This window comes from Coturnix japonica, chromosome 8 (assembly GCF_001577835.2).
Source record: "Coturnix japonica isolate 7356 chromosome 8, Coturnix japonica 2.1, whole genome shotgun sequence".
In the NCBI taxonomy this organism is placed as follows: domain Eukaryota; kingdom Metazoa; phylum Chordata; class Aves; order Galliformes; family Phasianidae; genus Coturnix; species Coturnix japonica.
Window position 1 is genome coordinate 2,004,506 of NC_029523.1, and position 20,996 is coordinate 2,025,501.

Below are 20,996 nucleotides of genomic sequence, written 5' to 3' on the forward strand. Positions count from 1 at the left end.
ATGACAGAGAAACAAAAACACCACCCCCATTACTTACAGCCCCATTGACATAGATTATGAAATAAATCAGGTTCTAAAGAGGGATAAAGCACCAGCAGAGAGAACCACACTAACAGCTGGAGGGGAACCAAGCACACATAAGAGCCCCTAAGCACAACCCATTCATACCTGAAATCCAAACAAAGATCTGGCATTTGGATGAAACCATTGAGAAACCACAGAATGGGAGCAGAGACCTGGACAAGCCCTCCTACAAATGAGTTGATTTTACTTGGCTGAAAACCAACCCATAAGCCTGCTTGACAATGGACAAGAGCAAGAATAAGGGAAGCTACCTGCTACATCAATGAGTTATAGCCCTCAAATAAAGGGCACTACAGTGCCCAGCACAGCCTGCAGAATTGCACATAGCAGGGGAAGAAAGAAACCAGTGGCCAGCAGGCAGCTGAACAGAGAAACAAGCTGCATCAAGCCACCTAAAACATAGTACCAAAATTAAACATAAACAAGCACTAGAATAACCATAATACAGCCAAAATTACTACATGAATATGAGAGTGGGGGAAGCAAATATCCACCCATCCACACACTCCATCTCAGCAGGTCTGCCAGAAGCGCAAAAGCAGCAAGAGAAAGCCCAATTCCTACAAACCCATCCACAACTCCAGAAACTGAACTGTACTTCAAAAGGAAAAGGCTGCATTCCTCAGAACAAACAGGGAAGGGAGAGCGATTAACTAGTTCTTGATATAACATACTATACGAAGCCTACCACAAGGGATTTGCTTGCGTTAAAAATAATAATAAAAAAGAAAAGGAAAAACCAAATGAATGAAAAAACCAAATACTTTATTCACAGGGGTGAATAAAGGAAATGGGGAGCAATCATTCTTATAAACACACATTTCAAAGAAAAAGCTGATAACAAAATAAAAAGACAGTGAAAATCAACCCCATCTTCCACTCTCTGGCCTCCCGGCTCCTCACACCGCGTCTTCTTTCTCCGGCAGCAGATCCTGAAATACGAGGCACGACACCATTAGACCCAAGCAGCAGCAAACCCGCCACCTGAAGGAAGCGGGGAAACCCAACATACCAAAGGAACGCGGCACAAGACTGCCCAGCCAAGGGGCAAGTCCGTGCATTGGCCCCCGCCCCAGCCCCTTCCAGACAAAAATTCTTAGAGCTGCTTTTCTCACCTCACTGGCGCGCTGCGGAGGCTCCAGCCGGTGCCGCAGGGGATCGCGGAGGCGGGCAGACTGGGCAAATGGAGCTGGGCACACAAAAAGCAGCGGCCAAAGGAGTCTGCTTCCCTGCTTACAGGGGACCCTCAGCCACTGCCACCATCGCAAAGGGCCTGGGACTCGGGGGCACAGCCGCTCCCTGACTTACAGGGCAGCCCCCGTCCCTAGGCCGAGGGAGGCTCCTTCTCTCCCACTCTGGGGCCACCTAGACACGCACCCCGCTAACGGGGCCATCACGCCACCAGCAGAACAGGCGGCCGTGCAAGGACAGGCTCAAGCCCTGGATACAGGGCGGCCTCAGCCACGGAGCTACCCATGGCTCAGATCTCTACTAAGAAAAAATAAAGAAATCAATCTTTTATAATTTGTCTTCCTTTTGGTCATTAAATAGTGATTGTATAGTGAACTAAGAAAAAAGGAGACAGGCAGACAGGACAATTGCAGCGCTCGTGGGACTAAGATGGGGGCAAGACCCCCCCCTCCCCTAAAGGCATGCAACCAAGTCCTCCATTCCCCCCTGGGAAGTCAAAGCTAAGCTGCAGCCATCTCTGTGGGGGCCTAAAAGGAAAGCACACTCGCTCACTCACTCCACAACGCAAACAGGGAAGGGGGACACACACACACAGATGCAACTTTCCAGAAGGGAAGGACAACGCAGCGCAGCCAACGCCTAGGAATAAACCCACACCCACGAGCAACACACAAGAGCCTGTGACCTGTTCCAGGGCTGCACGGAGGCCACAGACCTCAACGTGCCAAGGGGCTTCTCAAGTAAGGACAAAGGCCAAATGCCGCGCCACACACCCCGAGTACAGGGCTGGCACACTGTCAGGCCACCAGCAGGCAACGGCACTGCGGGGCCGGGGGAGAAGGGGCAGGGAAAAGGCACCTACCCTGTTTACAGGGTGGCCTTGGGGTCCAGCTAGCTCCGTTTCCCACTCGGGTGTGGAGAGGTGGCTCGCACCCTCCTTACGGGGGGCCACACTCCCCGGGCAGCCAAAGGAGCATCAAGGCAAAAGGCCAACTACAGCAAAGACCACAGCCCTGCTTACAGGGAGGTCGCCCAGCACAAAGACGGCCTGGTCACCCAAGGCCGCCGGCAACGTTCAATTCCAATGTGACTATAGACCTGCTAACAGGGAGGTGCTTTGCCCAGAATGCCTTTCTCTTTCCCCCCCGCATTGGCGGGCTTCTGCATCCTCTTCTTCCTCGCTCCTGCCTCCCAGGTCCCAACGTCGCTTCTTCTTTCTTCGGCAGCAGATCCTGAAATACGAGGCATGGCAACATTCCACCCCACCCACTTTTCTTCCCAATTCATTCCAGCTGCCACTACTTATAGCACCTGCTACAACCACTATCTTCTGAAATACAGGCAAAGCTGGGTACAACTCTCCAGCTGGCTGAGGCACAGTTCCTTAATTTAGATAAGAGATTGACAACACTCATTATCTAATGCCATGTATCGTCCCATGGTAGGAAACATAACTTTATGTTCAATACTTAGTTTATTTGCAGAGCAACCTACCTCTTCCTTTCTCTCAATGCTTTTCCATCAAATTCATTTTCTTAAATACTTCAGCACTGTTGCAGTGCTCTTTCCTTCACATCCTAAATGTTTCTCTTAACTTGAGCCCTATTCCTGCCAGCCTCGTGTTATAAACCGAAATAAAATCCTTAAGGAGCATCACACCAGTCATGAGAAAAACTGCTTTATTATTTCTTCTTTTTTTTTGTCCCATAGCACCTTCAAGGTTGAGCCGTTGGGGCCCCGCTCTGGCCAGCCGCCCCCTTTCCCTCAAGCCACCGGAGGCCCCGCTTTCCGGACCGGCACCCCCCCTCAGAATCCTCCTCCAAATCATCGTTTCCAATGCATCATGCTTGGCATCCGTATCCACTGCTCCCAGCTGCCCCTCAGCCCCACCACACCCCAGCCATCCCACTCCTCACCTTGTCCCAGGAGGCTGCTTGAAGTCCGCCCGCTGCCTTTCCATCGCAGCATCCCGCTTCATCGCGTGCTCTGAGGTAAATACCTGAAGCACACCTTCCCGCCCATGCGCCTTATATAAGTTTCCCTGACACCCGTCAGCCAATAGGAGCTCAGAACGCCGCTTTCTCTTCTCACCCTTTTCTCTTCCCGCCTCTTTTTTCCTCACCTCAGCCTTCCCGCCCTTTCCACCTGTATATATTATTTAATTTTATTTTTTATCAATTATGCCATTGATGCCTCACATCTCTGCCCCTACAGGCAAAATCCCTTGAAATGAAAGCTTTAGAATACTAGTATTGCCCTTGAAGAAGTCCAAAGCTTAGCCAGGGCAGCTAAGGGAAGGTGAAATAGAATGGCTTTAGATACACTGTTAACCACACAAGGTGGGATTAATACAGTATCTAGTACTAGTGATTGCGTGTATGTACATCAGAGTGGTAGAACAGAAACACTTGCATATATGGCACCAAACTGAAATATGTCATCTTGGCTTACTTGATACAGTTTGCTGAAACAAAACGACTTCCTGGCTTCCCATATTCAAATGGTTGAAGTAGATCCCACTATCTTTGGGATAGTGTGTAACCACTATATGTATCCTTGCTTGTTGCATTATTGAATGCTGGAGATGTATCTCTACATTTGAAAAGTCTGAAAAGTCAACAGTGGTGAAGATTAGGATATAAACGTTTTAATCCTCAAAAAGAAAATGGCGATAGGGATCAGTGCATTAGTTTAAGAACCAATATATTAGGTTAGCAAAAGGAATCCATAAGTGATAGCTCTGAAACAGTGTCAGCTTTAGCGGATGAACAGTCTTGTCCCCAGGGCAAAATTGAGGAAAAACAGTACAATACTTTTAATGCCTAGCTCAATGTTTAGCTAATAGAAAAACATCTCTTACACATGGACTTGAAAGCAATCTGCCTGATTTTAGTTACAAACTCTGAAATACAGCTATGCAACTTTTGGTGGCTTTAAATCACCCAGTAATTTGTAGGCACAAAGAGGTTTATGAGGAACCCTCCAGCAACTTCAAGCTTCTTGGTGGGATTCTATAGGCCAGGGTCTCTTACCTTTGAGCAGACATCTGCTTACAGACAGCAGGTTCTGGAAGCAAAGGATGCTTGTAAAGAATTCATCTACAAGCCACACAGTCCTATGCATTAAGCAGTGGCAGTGTGTCCAGAAGCACTGTGTTGGTTTTCCCTGACAATCTACTCCTCCTCCCTTGAAGGAGCACTAGAGCACATGATGATCCCCCACTGCCTTCACCAAATCCACCCTGCCAGTAGAAAAATTGATTGCTTGCAATTAGTTACTTTATATTAGGTGTCTGTTAATTTGCCCAAATTATATGAGTACTATATAAAAACATATGTACGCAAAATAATGTATATAAAAAGAAGTGGAAAAAGAACATGGAAAGTCATGTGCCATGTTTACAGAAAGACTGACAGAACACAAGTCAAAATAATAGTAGCAACCCCACCCCCACCCCCATCAAAAAAAAGACCTACAGCTTTCCCAAAGTACTTCCATGCTGGTTTTACTTCCATGCTGGTTTCAAAAGACCAGTCACACACTTTATTGTAGTTCACTGGATATTCCATTATCTCTTGGACACTGTTTCCTGTGGGCTTTATAACATACTTACAGATATGAAGATATTCCTGCACTAATGTCTTAAATATACCAAACAGGACGAGTTCTTTTTTGTTGTTGTTTTTAAATAGTGTGGCTCTGCCTGGAGCAAGCGAGGACCAGTGCCAGACAGGCTAATGGAGCTGTGTTTTGGTACCTTGAAGAAGGAGAGTGGCTTTCTTTGTGAGAGCTCTCAGCTTTCCCCAAGTAGGTATATTCTGTGCTGTGCTGTTAACCTCTGGCACTATGTTCTTCTACACAGGCTGCTTCCCACCTAAAATGCCAGACATTGTCATATACTATTATCTGCAGCCTGCAAGGCCTCCTAGTGTTTTTGCAATCTGTCAGATGACGGTGCTCACATCCAAGAGTATTTTTGTGTTTTGTTTGTTTTTTTTTTAAGGTACCACATAACTTTATACCAAAAGTCTTTCAAACATTCAAATGCTGATTATTTTGTATATAATAATGTGTTCTTACAGCTGATCGCAGTCATTATGATACAGAAACATAAAAAAAACTCTCAGCAAGGTATTTACAGGCATAAACCAAAAAATTTACCCTTGAAGGCTGGTCTGCTTGCAGTAATGCTGTTGGTCATCTCATGATAGCCCATCTCTTACCATTCAGCCTGTTCTGACATATTTTTCTCTCTGGGGCTGTCCAAACAATTTAGACAGATGTCTCCAAAGACAAGCATGTGGCAGACATTACTTCTCCCTCAGTGGCTTGTCAAGAAATTGCCACTATAAAGCTAAAACTGCCCAAAAGATTTCTAAAATCTTAATTCATAACGAGCATCTTTGAATTTGAAGCAGTTAGGAAAGCAGACTGATCCCACAGTCTTACCTTGCACATCACTGTGCCACAACTCTCTGCCTCAGTTTCCCTGCCTGAGAGCTCTTCCTTTTATGTAAGGCAACATAAATTGTGGCAAGTGTATAATGCTGATGGGCAAAAAAAGAACAAAAAGGTAATCTAAAGATGGTTGTCTTCGTTTATCCTCATGTTACAAAAGCAACAAATTAGCACATGCAGTAAATCCAAAGCTTATTTAAAGAGAAGTAATTATGAAATGTAGAAAGAAACATTAAAAAAAAGAAAAAAAAAGTGAACTATAAGCTGAGATAAACTTTCCTGAGAGCTTTCTGCAGCATATAAAGACTTCTGAAATAGTGGAAATCACATGAAGCTACATCCTGGAACATATGCTTTTGAAATATGTTTTTCAAGTATTGTCCTAGTAACCTTTTCTTCTGAAGGTCCACATGCCTTGGTTATTTACTCCTTCAAAAGAAGTGCTAAAGATATGATCTTGCCACACAACTTCCCTGACTTGACACAGTATGAGTCAGTGCTTTAAAAAGAGCAGTTTCACAGAATAGGTAAGAAGTGGGAACAAGCTGGGGACAGAGGCAGAAAATACATGGGATGGAATTCAATAGCATGGAAGAAAGGACACTTGCCAAGTGTTACATGTACATCTCTGTACAAATGTTTCAAGTCAATAAACTCTCTGCAATGATTATTTAAACCAAAATGTACCAAACTATCAGCCTTTTCCATAGCCCTTCAACATTCATGTAGACTTCATCCTCTCTCTTAATCCAAGTACATCACTGGGACAAAGAAACATAATGGAAAAGGGGAAAAAAAAAAAATTTAAAAAAAATGGATTATTTAAGGAAAAAATGAGACCTACAGTTAGGCCCTACTAAGGTTAAGATTGTCTGGCTGATTTTTTCTTTAGGCCACATATTCATTTAGACTTTTCCAAATATTCAGTATTCAGAAATCTCTATGAAAATCATAATACTCGAGTAGATGGAATGAGAACTACAGAAAGGAAATCTGAGCCAAAATGAGATGCACTCAATTAAGTACCCCAGTTTCATTAAGAAGACTAAAATGAGTATGATACACAACTTTTTATGCAATTTCAAACACTTCTTTATCACTTCTCATTAATGGATATAATTAAAGCCAACTAGCAGAGATGCAGAAATAATGGAAATAAATGCTTTTAAAGCAACAGCAAGGTGAACAGAAGTCTCCTGTGCAAGAGTAACTGTGGCACAAAGCCATAGAAATCCACGATAGTTTAAAGACAAGTAAGAGAAGAGACAGCACTGGAAAATTCAGTACTCTGAAATTAAACTACTGGTTTCATTCATAGTTTTTGTTTCATAGCCTTTTTCTATTTCCCTGTAGGTCATTCTGTAATAAACATTCAAAGAGGGTTAGCATAAACTATTTTAATCGTTCCAGAAAACCTCAAGGAAACATCGCTGGGCCCTTAGAAACGCACAGAGTATGTTAAATGCATACAATGCAGTGAAACAGCCAAAAATAACCCAAAGAGGATGATGAAGGAAGTGCAGGAAAAGCTGAAACAGTTCATGCTGTGATACTCCCAAAACACTAGGAATTCTCCAAGGATGTTAACTGCAGCATTACAATGACAATAAAACAGCATCCGTCTCTATTTGTCATAGGGGGAAAAGATCTTCCACACTTCTCAAAGAAACACCTTAATTACCCAACAGTTAATTTATGCTCACATACCCACTGCCAAAACTCTAGCTTCAGTTCCAGAAAATGGCCTACAATTGCTGATATTTCCATTTGTTTTTCAAATTGATACAAGGATTGGCAATATAAGTTCTAACATCACAAAAATGCTCCTGTTTCCCATATCAATCTCAGGCTGGCAGATCAACTGAAGTAATGTGCTCTCCCTCCAAAGACAAGCACAAAACAATTGCACATCTGCTTACTGCCTGATAGCAGTAAGTTACTTCCCATATTTAGCAAGTTAGGAAACACTGCAAATGGAACTGTGCAACAATTGTTTGGCAAGAGGCTCTATCTTCTTCTGACAAAAGATCCCCTTTATAGTTCATGAAATTCTGTGTAAGAAGGCAGAGGCAACATATAAAGTTCTTCTTAGATAAAACATGTTTATAAGCTTATAAGGCTCGTAAACCCAGAAACAAAAATCAGGGCTTTTCCTTCAGACACTGAGAAAGATGCAAGCTTCATTTTCAGTTTGCTGGCGATCAGCAAGTTACCCCGCACAGATCCACAGAGACTCATTCTGTTGGGTGAGAAATTTCTGACACATTTTATCTCCCCCATCAATGTTTTGTGCACAAGAGATCAACACTGATGCAAAGGTAATGTGTTCACAACAGTTTCTGTAAGAAAATCTACTGATTTGTAACTATCTTCCTTACCCTGCTGTAAAAAGGAGCACAACTTTAAGACAGAAGATGACAGCAGACAAAGGAAGACCAGCCTGCCCCCCGTGATCCCTCCTTACCAATCTTTACACTACTGTTCACAGGGCTCGCCATTTCTTTAATCGCAGGCTTTTAAGATCACACACATCTAGCTGCAAGGAATGACTTTTGTATAGGGCTACAATATTTGGACAGTGAGAATGCCAAACAGCAGTCCTGAGGAAGCCAAGCTCCGATTGAACTGCTGAATTTGGGGTGAGATGCAAAGAAGGGGGAGTTTGGTCTTTTCCCTTTTGCTTGCATGAGGAACACAAGAAGGGCTAGAAAAGAGAAGTACCAAAAAGAGATGGGAAGAGATTTCTCTGCTGCTTCCACGGTGCTCTCTGCTCTGCTCCAAGGAGAAACAGGAAGTAGAAAAAGTGTTTTGAGAAAGCCTAGTTCCGATGCGCGTCTCAGCTAGTGCTGAGAAGCTGAACAGGCTGAAAATGCAGGCCTTCATTGTGCAGCCATCCAACCACACGAATTCTCTGTTCATGACACATCTTACTCATTTACAAGAGTTTTATGCTTCCATTAAAATTCAAATTACTTATGGAATAAACCAGTTTGCTTTGCACCATCTTGAACTACTAGATTGTGTAAATCTGGTTTTATAAATCATTTACACCAATTTTCAAAACCTTTTAAAAGTGTTTATTAAGCACATGGAAGCTCCAAAGGAAAAACAGAACAAAAGCCTGTCAAACACATCATCTATCTTACATCCAAATGAATACCCACTTAAATGGCTTTACTGCTGATACTATTTTTTATGCTGTGTTTGTCAAACACTTTGTGTAACGGAAGCAAATTTTTCTTAACTGCATCATGAGATGCACTTAATGCCTTTGCTGACCACTACTCTGCAAAAGACCAGCAGCAGCATCTTCAGGACTGTTGGCTCACAATCATTACCCTCAAATACAATACGACTGAAATTAACATAGCAGCTCCTGCCTGCTCTGCTGCTTTCTGCTTCCGTCTGAGCTTGGCCTGCAAAGCTTGGCAGGTGAAACCCAGGCTGGTTTCACTTTCTGGTTCCTGTATGATAACTAGCAAGGCCCAACAATGCGGCAGAGTTGCAAAGATTATAACAGAGGTCTAATGAAATCCGTAACTTTTCCAGCCAAGCGAAATCCAAGCTACACCACACAGGGCACAATTTTTCTCATGGTGTCTCTAGGAGATCTTTCTGAAGGACTCTCCAGAGAACAGCTTATGTGTCTTAATGCTGCCCACTGAAGCTCTCTGATAAGAAAACACTCCAGGAGTAAAAGACACAGCAGCTCTTACATCCAGTCCTGCAATCCCCAGCCTTCACTTAACACACTGAAACATTTCATGTCCGTGTATGCCTTCTTATCACTGAACCGCTTGGGTTAAAAGATTGGCCATTGAATATCTCAGGTTTCATTTTGTACACGGAAGAACAAATCTCAGTGTCACCAGTCTGGCTTTGTAACCCAAGTGCCACAGGAGCTTTCTTGCTGAAAGCAGAAAAGAACAATGACAGATCATCACTATCCAAATTCAGCAAAACTTATTTAGTCAGTGGCCTCAGGTTCTTCTAAGTCGATACGCTGGTTCCTTAGCTCTTGTCAAGATGCAAAGGATGATTAGGAGTTTGCACCAAAGCACATAGCACACCAACTCCCAAGTCTTGCAAGGCCAATGAATCCAGTTCTGAGGTGCTGATGGAGTTACAGAAGTGTTCAGAAATTTGAAGTAATGTTCAGATTTGCTGCTAAAATTACCATTGATAGCATTTTAAGGGTCGTGTCTTTAAAGCTTCAGGGTCTAAAAACCAGAGGGGGGAGGGGAAAAAAACAAACAAACAAAAAAAAACAACACAAAAACAAACAAAAAAACATCTTATCTAGCAAGAGACTTGGTAACTTAGATTTGTTGCTAAACCTTGAACAATGGGGGAAAATCTCACTAAGTGTTCCTGGGGCCCATGACCAAAAAGAAGAAGCCTGGCTTCAAGGAAGTTTACTTCTGGTTTCTTAGAAATGAGATGCTGGCCTAGAGCCGTAGGAACCTGGAATCTCATAATAATTAAATATAAGCCAGAGAAGGTTTCAAGTAATATACATTTTTACCTTAACAGGGAAATGGTTCATCTCCAAGCTGCATAAGAAACACTGTGCAAAAATTCTATATTTTATTCTGAAACTTTCTTGAGAATACAGTGTTCTTTTTCTTCAGGTTTATAGCTTACAAACAAATATTTGCATTTCAACATATCAGAGATTTCAAAACCATACCAAATGAAACAGCCATTGTTAGCTAGAGTTCAGAGCTAAATACTCTCAAACATGATGACCTCACTCCTGTGCAATGTATAAGGCATACCCCAGTTGTCCATACAGAAGCTACTGCAATCAGTATAATCTTACTGCCTGGGGAGTTGTGAGGAAGAACACAGAGTGAACTTTTCTCAGAGATGCACAAGTAAGGAACAACCAACTGCACTGAGCAAGATTCTGACAGCAAGAGCAAAAATTCCACAAAGATGATCACTCAGTAGAATGCAGCATCCATCTTCAGGGAGAGTGAACACTCAATTAGAAATGGCCACAAACAATTAACACTGAAAAAACCCCTCTGCTCTGAGCTTGGGAAACAAGCAGATTATGTTCTCAGAACATATCCAGCTGAGGTTATTCCATACAATACTGCATAAATCTGAATCAGAGGGGTTTTACCAGGTGTGTGGGGAAGGGGGTTGGGGAGTTCATTTATGAAGTTTAGGGAATTTTTGGTCAGATCTTAAATGATTTCAAGAATACTTCATTTACTTTAGAGTCACCCTCCATTTCTTTGCATCCCAAAGTTTTTTGGTTTGTTACCATGTGGTTTTTTTTGTCGTTGTTTGGGTTGTTTGTTTGTTTCCCTCCTGCAACAGGTTGCTAGGAATAGATTTCAAACTATCAGAGCTTTACTTTCTTATTTGGGTCCACTGGCTGACTATAAGAATTTTACAAGACATTAGATGTATGTGCTTGAAATACCTGATACTGAAATTCAAATGATTCTTTAAGCAGAATTCCTAGCAAGAAGAATTTGTGACAGGGAGACTACAAGATTTACTTTGAAGAAAAAATGTGTGTTTAAGAGAACCGTAAACCTTCAAACAAACACCTCCTTCAAAAAGCCCCGTCTCACAACTATAAGGGATTTTTCTCTGAAGTGAATGTATTTATATGAAGTGGAAAGACTTGCAAACAGTACAAGGCAATTACTGCAAACACTGCTGTAGTATTGAACAAAATATTCCTGATTTTCACTGTTTTCTCAAAGAAATCAACTATTTCTTTCATCTACAGTGAAACTATAGGCCCAGCCTTGTAGTTCTTATGGAAAAAAATCATTTTAGAGACCTCCTGCTGGTCTTCGGCATGAAGAAAAATGAATGCTGCAGTGAGGTGAAGGGCAGAATGGAGATTGAAAACACAGTCCATATGGAAAGAAAAACTGCATTTAAAATGCACCCAATAAACACTAAAGATCTATTATGCTGTATTTGAGCAACTCTGAATTTTTCACACTGTTACTGACATTTATATATCCATCTGTATGTATATAAAGGCACATACTTGCACCGGTATATACACACACTTCATTCCATGTGGAACCATCTATATTAAAAAGCCTCACCAACTCTCCTCTCAGTCGTATCAAACAGGATCCTACACATTCCACAGTATCATTAACTAACAGTCCCCCAAGTTGTGGTCTCTTATTGCTGCATGCTTCAAATCAACTGTGTGAACATATTAAATCTATATTTCATGAAGAGAAGTCCAGAAAAGATAAAATAATGTCCCTTTCTTGGAAGCATTCAAGGCCAGGCTGGATGGGCTCTGAGCAACCTGGTGTAGAGGGAGGTGTCCCTGCTTACAGTGGGGCAGTTGGATCTAGATGATCTTAAAGGTCCCTTCCAACCCAAACCATTCTATGATTCTACAAAAAGATGCAAATAAACAGTTGTGTCTGCTTAGGCAATTCAAAGTTGCATCTCAATTTTGTTTTATTTTTCAAGTCCCCATATGGTTTATACATAAATTCTTCTGAACCCCACATTTTATAATTCTCATTATTTCTGAGCCTAGTCCCAGAGTGCTATAGGGAAGAGGGGAGAGACCTTAAATTATTATTAGAGCAAGGGTTAGGACTGCCAAAGCTTTTCACCAGTGTGTGTGCATACGCACACACAACTATTTTTACACATCAATCAGTATTTCATTGTGGATTCTTCCCTGACCCATAGTGGTCAGTAGGAACTGGAAGAAACCACCAACAACAACAACAAAATCACACTGTATTTTTGTATATTTCAGAGCAATCTCTTTCCACAACTGTAAGCACAACACTATCATTCAGCCTGTGCACAATAACATTCTATATTGTAGTCTAGTGACCCTTTTCAAAATCATAAGAATGGTAAGAAGTTATGAAAGATCTATCTACCAGATATAATTTCTTTTTATCTCCTTTAACAATCGGAAAGGAAAATTCTTCATTTATTAAAAATCAGATTCATTTTTAAAATGAAATCTTCAAACGCAGCATCAATTCCCAAGCTCAATCCATGCTGAAGCTGTTACAAGTTCTTGCTGGTTTTATGGCAAAGGTTTGAGTTTGTGATGCTCCAGAGTGACTCTGCCTTTCCCCTCCAAGTCATTCAGTTCTTCAAGAATTTCAAATATTTCTATTTAGAAATATTCTTTTCTGTGTGAGGGTTTCCTCAAGTGCAGAGCCTACTGCCACTTACCTTCTTCTATAACTGAGCACTAGCAATTTGAGTTATCACCGCAGTAAAAGCAAACACATCTTCCAACTGCTTCCCAATAGCCAAGACTTTTCTTTGCTCTTCTGTCAAGGCCTGCCACTTTAAGGTTTCCATGACAGAAACTATGATTTAGTAAAACTACTGAAAAGCATAAACCTGAAAATATTTAACTGTTTGTGATTTCATAGGTGGAAATACGGCCTTCTCAGGCCTCTCCATCTTTCCCACAGTGTTACTTGAGAGCTTGACCAAACTGCACATAGGCAAGAAATTGAATCATCTTCCACCCTCAAATGCTGATAGGATACACTTAAAATTATGTTCCAGCAGAGAACTGTGAAAGTTTCCATTGTCAATTTATTTTTCAACTTAGTTTTCTACAATAAACACATTCCTCTGTCAAAGAACCTGTTGAGATGTTATGATTTGTGAGATCAAAACCAACATGACATACCTTACCTAGCCATAGACATCTTTACTTTCACATAAGCCTTTGGTTTGTTGGTTACAAGTCAATCAGACACTGTTTGGAGAGGGGGAAGTTCATCCTTTTTTTTTTTTTTTTTTAATCTGAGCACTTCAAAACAGCTAAAATTTGTATAGAGGAAGTCAGAGTTACTGTAAAGCATCAGGTTTCTGAACCTCTTACCGCCAGCTCTCTTCCCACCCTGTAATTCACATACCTATTGACACCTCTTTTTACACTGCAGAGCTTTCTTATTTCTTCAGTATCATCAGTGCCGTAATAACGAGCATTTCACAAACTGCAGAACTGCAAAAAACAAATGTGAGAGGGTCAGAATAAAAGACCAATATCAAAGCTATTAAAATAACAGTAAGTAATTTGTGTTGCACTATTACAAGAAAAAAATGTAGCATTCTACCTGCAACACTCAAAGCATAATAAAGCATATACCTTTTTATTTTTAAGTATATATGGCAGAATATGTGCATTTGGAAAAATATATCAACCTGTTGCTGTTAGAGTCAGTAGGCACAACATCCAAAGAGCACGACATTGTAACATAATACGGTTATTTGGTGTACAGAAGTGAGTGCTTTCCTTTTCTCCCCTCTAATCACTGCAGCTCACAAGAATAAAGCTTTGTCCCTTCACCACCAGTTCTCTCTCTCCTCTTCCACTGGGGGATTCATAAAAACATGGTTGGATGAGAGATGGCTGCAGTAGCCTATCCAAAGAATGTACCAGACAGCCAGTGCTGAGCACGGAACCACTGGTACCCACAAAATGCACCTGCTGCTCTCTGTACTACCACAGGTTAGTTCGTAAAGCCAGCATCATCTTTGTTCTGTAGGCAAGGATAGGGCAGAAAGAGGTAAAAGAAAATAATTTCAGAGAGTTTCAGTACTTTGGCTTAAGGTGCTCATCCCAACCTATGAAAGGAAGAGAACTGAATAGGACAGATGAACTGCTGTAATATTTTCAATTCTATGATACAGATCTACAATCACCTCTGCTATTAAGAGGAGGAGCTCAGATGGCTTGGAAGGAAAAGGTCCAGATGGAATAAAAGCTATTCCACGTTAGGCCTTTACTGAAGAATTTCAATGGATTTAATTCCATTTCAAGAGGGTTTTGAGAGCCAATATTGTGTAGCCTTTTATCAAGGGTTATCTTATAATAAGCATGAATCTGCTGCTTTTTTTTTTTTTTTAATGCATCTTTTGAGGTTTTTCAAAGCAACGCATTTTCTTTTGAGAGACTTCTATTAGAGCCTGTGCAATGCTCTGTGAGAACAGGTTTAATTCGTGCTGCTTCTGCTGTTCTCCACAGTACCAAAAATAAGAGCAATGCAAATATTCCCAATATTCTCAGGTAGAGATCAAGAAAATAGTTTTCTGCTTTCATAATGGCCTGATTCTAACTTGTTCTTCAGCAAAAATAATATGCAGTTCACCTTACCCTTGTGATGACTGAACCACCACACACTGGTGGTCAGAACATCCCTCTCTGAAGAGGTGCGCGTTACCACCAATGGCCCAGTTCTCTGCAGGGCCCATAAACACTTGCTCAAGCAGCTCCCAAAATCCTCCTGAAACACAATAATTTCTTCTTCCTTGTTCCTTGCACCTTCCAGGCCAAGTCAGACCCATTAAACGTCTCAGCAATAACTACAGAAATACAGAGCCTGCTTCCCCTCACAGGGGCCCTGACAAAAACGTACTCTCTTTGTGGCTCTTCCACAAGCAGCCCCTGCTCCAAGAGCCACCATTAAAAGTATAATTTGTATAATTTGTACCAGAAATTAATGTCTCAGGCACAACAATGCTCATTATCTTCAACCAATCTCTGGATGCTTATTATACTACGTGAAGGACAACATTGTGCACAGACCTTTGTGATGCTAATTTATTACTATTATTATTATTATTACTATTATTAGAACTTTCTGTACTTTCCTATTAAATCATTCATCTTTAGAAGAAAGACATCCGACACTGAGAGTCAGGATTTGTTCAACACATTGTAACTGTGCTCTGAAATTAGTCTCAGAAGTGAAGCATTTGGAAAGAAAAGCAAAACTAATGGTGAATTTTGACCTTTTCTCCAAGCCTGGAAAGAGGACAAACGCTATACATAAAACAAACAAACATCCTCACCAGCAGAATTACTCTCTGCAAAGCAAAACTCAAACTCCTGTAAGCAGCCAAGGAACTGAATAAAAGACCCATTTACTGCATCAATTCATGATAAGAATAGCCCTCCCTCCTCTGAGCTGAGGGAGTGACTGACACGCAAGACCTGCTCTCACAGCCACATGAGGAGCAAGATTTGTTGAACAGAAATACCAGAATGTGATGTGATGATAAACAGGCTTAAGTGAGTGTTCTTATTTCTTTAATGAAGAAGGTGTACATTCCTTTTTTTTTTTCTTTCCTTTTTAAACTAAAAACCCTAGAAGATATGGAATGGTGAAGAAATAGTAGAGATTTTAAATTGAAATATCCAATCATGTGCATGCCAACGCATAAGTACACTAGTACATAAGTATACATACATTTTTCCTGTCAGGAACACTCATTCACAAGCAGGTCTTAAATAAAATGAGAAAAATCCCGTCCTCATGAAAGTATCAGGAAAAGCATCAGGAAATGCTGTAAGAACTAGGCAATGTCTACTCTGGTCTTAATGACAGATTGCCACTATTCAGCATTTTTACACCCCAGATATTGTGCCTTACCTTTCCAAACGTTCACTTGCTTTATGTTGACTAAAAAAAATGCCTTCTGTCTTCCTACTGTAGTATTAATATTTTCACTAGAAGAAAGGAAATTCTTCTTATTCCCTTTATTCATTTTCAGTTTAAGCTGGTGTTGCCCAAAGCTGAAATGAAACACAATGAGATGACTGAGTACAAAATTAAAGTTCTTGTTGAGGGTCAGCAAATTGGTTAAGTGTCCTTTGATCTATATATGAAGAAGCAGCACATAAGTATAGTACAGAAGATTACAGGTTCAGCTTCTCCAGGATGCAAGCAAAGCTGAATTACTTTCTTTGTGGTGTCTTTTTTCAGTTCAGTAAATGTAACTGTAGATAGCAGTGAGTTCTGGTATGTTACATTTCTTTCTTCAAGTGAATGTTGAGCTGCAACATGGATGTGAGTTTTTGGTTAGCCTACACAGTTCAAAAATACATTTAAGTGACTCCCCACTTCCCCTCTCCTCCCAGCCTGCCTGCACAGATGTACTGGTGGAGCTGCAAACTTCTCTTTGAAAAGGCAGCATTGCTAAAAAGTCATCAAGGGGAAGTGGTAAGAGAAGAGGCGTGTTCTGTGTGCCAGAGGGGAGGGAAAAAAAAAATAGTAAATAGTTGCACTGGGAAAAGATGGAGGGAGGGAGGGAAGGGGAAGGAAACACCTGAAATGAAACTGCAAGCTGGGTCTGGCTGGGATGGAGTTAATCTTTTTCAGAGAGCCTGCAGGTTGCTGCTGCTTTTGGGATCTGTGACCAAAACAGTGTTGATATCACACCCAGTGATAACACACTGTCAGAACTTTATCTGCTTCTCACTCTGCCCCAACAAGGAACAGGCTGATGTGGGCAAGAAATGAGACAATGCAGCAGGGACAGCTGACCTAGAATAAGTCAAGGGATACCTTAGGCCTCAAACCACAAGGAATAGTGAAAGAATTGGGTAAACACTCTTTCCAAAGCAGCCATTGTGCAGGGGCTGGCTTGACATCACTGCTTATTCCCATAAGTGGTGGCTGACTTGTCTTTGCAATATTTGGGTTTTACTTTTTGGTTGGTTGGATGGTTTTCCATTTATTTCACTTCTTAAACTATATTTAGACCCACAGGTTTTCTTGCTTTTACTCTTGTTTTCTCCCTCATTCAACTCTGGAGGAGTAATCTGGCTGGGGCTTAGTGGCTGGATGCTGTGAACACATCATACACTGAAAAAAGGTGATAACCGCAGTCACACCAATTATGATGTTATAAATTTATCTCAAAGTGCTGGTGAATAGAGTTGCCTTTTTTTTTTTTTTTTTTCTTTTTTTTTTTTTTTTTTTTTTTTTTTTTTAAATAACATACTATGCCTGAGTTATCATATGATTAATTTAAAAATACATACTACACTAATATTTGTGCATCTTTGCTTACCTATTTTCTCCCATACTTGTTCAGGCTTCAAGGGGAAATTCAAGCTGCTGATGTCTACTGCACTGAAGTCAACAGAGTGAGAGCATCACTGCTAGGAACTGCTGTAGAGAGAAGCCCAAACTGCAGACATAATTACAAGTTCCATACAAAGTTCAAAACTATCTTTTTAAATACAGCTGTTCAACTACGAGAGAAAAGGACATGATTTTGAGAGGCATGTGATAGTTGTTGCACACAGTTTAAGTTATGCACAAGGTCCTTTTGGTGCTAATGCCGACAGAAGGAGCAGAACAGTGCACTTTCTGTTCTTCCTCAACATGATAGCTCTTACTCTCCACTTGAAGATCTTTCATTTTCATTAGAGAAGCAGTCCTCAGTATGGTGCAAGTTACACAGGTGTGCACTGTGCTTTCTTTTCCTTTCTTAGACCTTTCTAGAGCAAAGAAACAAAAGGTGCACATGCTGATACCCAAAACGCCTCTGTGCCACCTGTCCTGCCTAACACACTTATTTGAATGCTTTAACATTGAATCAGTCACTGCTTTGAAACCACAGCCTGAACAAAGCATGCTATTTAGTACTCATACCAGCACCATTTAGAAACAATACTTTTCATAAGTAAAAAATGAAGTTACAAAAACGTGCGTGCTTAAGGAAATGCAACCACACAGACAATGCATGGGAGAACTTCAGCTTGAACACATTTCAGCGGAAACTCTGCCTGCTGCTGTCCTACATTGAGAACAGTCTGCGCACATGTAAACCACAATAAAAGGCTGCTGCAAGCACTGCTTGGTGGGAGATGCACTGAGAAGCTGTTATATTTGCGCAAGGTAAGGATCAATCTGAGTCACAGCAAGCAGACCTTTTTCCAAGTAAAATAATATGAATTACCTGGGGTGAATTTACCCCTTGCCACCAACCTTCCCACTGCAGACAGAAAACAGCAGCTGCACAGCCTCCATCTGGAGCAGAAACAGCTGACTCTGCTGGGCAAGCTGCAGCTGAGCAGGGAGGTGTCTGCAGGGTCTCTTATCCCACATAAGACTCATCACTTCATAGAGCCACAGTTTTGCTTCGGGGAAGCAAGAATACCAGAACTGTGCCAATCTTCCTTAATGTTGGTGAGAACAATCAGAGAAGGCTCACAAAACTCTGGGTAGTGAGAGAGCTGGATGAGATGCTGATGAGGGAAATGGAAACATCTTTTAAAGAAACTTTTCTGCCTTTGCTCCCTCACCTTTGCCTACATCATCAGTCATCACATCAGCTTCTCTTCTCTAATTAAATGAGTCTGGACCTGACTTTGGGGAAAAAAAAAAAAAAGAAGAAGAACAAAAAAGAGGCCAGTGACTACAGCACAGAAAAGTTACTCATTTGCCCAGGTGATGAAGTAGGAGTCTGGTCAGTCAGTGGCTTACCCCTACTTTATTTTAATGAATTACCCATGAAGTGGCATATGCATAAGGTGCCATGCCAAAATAGTCTGACATCATCACCATCATCGTCAGACAAGCTTCAAAATGAGTTCTAGGTGGCAGTATGTGTGGAGCCTAACAAACTGTGTATGAGCATCAGTCAAAACTTCCCCCCCAGGGAGACGTCCCAGTACCTGACCTGTCAGAAGGGATCTCAGGATGGATTGCTGTCCCCATCCACATACCAAGAGCACCCATACAAAACTAACTATAGGGCAAATTACAAACTGAGATTTTTTTTTATTTAGAACGAGCATTGAAATATGTGAATGTGACATTTGCAGCCCAAATAGTCTGCTTTAGAAACGAATGCATTTTTAAATGATGGAAGAACTGGTAATCAGTTCAAAGGAGGAATTTTTTTTCTATAAAAATTCATCATATTTAACTGTTTTCTGTGAAATACTAAAATCAACAGATTTTTAATACCAGTATGCAGACCATTACTGAGGTCCCTGTAACATAATTACAGCATTGAGAACTGCTCAGAGAAACAGAAGTAGCTCATTCCTGGTTCTTTTAGTTACACCCAGAAGCTCTGAAACAGCCTAGTTTGGTAGCAGCTTTGTTTCTTTTCTTGTAGCCCAGAGATTTGCTTGACAAGACCCATAGCCTTGAATATACTTCTGATGTCTGAGAAAGGCCTGACAATATCTCTGCTTCCCACTTAATTAAGTATTACTTTCAAGTTCTGCGCCCAAGTTTCCTGTCCCAAGTTAACCATGTTTTTTTCCTAATACTTTCATTTTCCACTTCTGCTTTTCTTTGCTGGTCAGATTACTTGGAGCTGAGCTCCAACAGCACAACAGGCTTCCCGGCACTGCAGCTTGCACATTTTCAGTACAACTGATTACCACTTCCTTTATTGTTTTTCTGAATAAAATAAGCTTGAAAGATACATATTAAAGCCTACTAATAATAGCTCCAAGTCTGTTCCCTTGCACTGAGGGCTGATCTCTGATGTCAGCGCTAGAGCTGGGCAGACTTCTCGCATGGTTTCTGGCTGAAGGTTGGCAACACACCGTAAGGAGCAGGCAGCTTCCCAGGAGTGAGCCTGGGTCACAAATCACAAAGCAAAACACTTCCTTTTCTCAGTGCTACTGTCATTCAGAGTGCAGCTGAAGGCAGTAATAGGGCAAGAGGCTTCTCCCTCCATTTTCCCACAGTCAAAAAGCCTTCAAAACAATAAGCATTTCCTCAGAAAGGCCAGGTTGCTTACTTGCATGAAGCAAGCAAGAAGGTAGTCACAGATTTCTGTTACAAATCTTGACGTGTTCCTCTCCTGTGTAATGCCTGAAGCGCCTTTAACAGCAAGATTTTATTCTGTTTTAATGTATTTTGAACCCTTATTCAAAATATGATTCTGCTGCTCATTCGTGCAGCAGCACACAAGTCACCTTCCCACCACATGGAACAGACATGCACTACAGCCAGGCTCCCACCCACTTGATTGCTCTGTGTGTTAGCAGAGCTTAAAAGGGAGAGACATGGACCAGCAGCTGCACCTTCCCAGACCGTGCATCACTGAGCCCCCTCCCACAGCCACCCAGCACAGCACTCAGGTCCCGTGGGGAAGCACACCTGCCCAGCACATGCCTATTTAACCCACAGCCCTTGATGAGTTCATTTCCTATGAATGTTTTGCTTTAAGAAAAAAGAAAAAAAAGAGAGAGAGAGAGTACCTTCAAGAAGCAACGTGAAACAAAAGCCTACAACCAATTCAACCACAACTATTTATGGGCTGCCCAAGTCTGATTCTTGACATTCATGGGAAGCTTTATTGAAAGCTAATTTCAGGAGCAAAAATTATTTTTCCCCCCAGTTCCTCTCACAGGGTTAACTATATTCCACTTCAGCAACAGAAGACTAAAAAAAAACAAACAACACCAATACAATCAGTAGCCATTTGGAGTGCTTTCATTTTCCCAGAGAGAGAACCAG

At 41.4% G+C, this 20,996-nt stretch overlaps 1 long non-coding RNA gene across 1 annotated transcript; it reads right to left on the bottom strand.

Moving 5' to 3' along the window:
* Positions 1 to 1,712: 1,712 nt before the first annotated feature.
* LOC107317188 lies at positions 1,713 to 20,996 on the bottom strand. The gene is made up of 3 exons (XR_001556769.2): positions 17,578 to 20,996; positions 16,155 to 16,297; positions 1,713 to 13,723 (listed from the first exon to the last, which is right to left on the bottom strand). It is a non-coding gene; the product is annotated as an uncharacterized LOC107317188 (long non-coding RNA).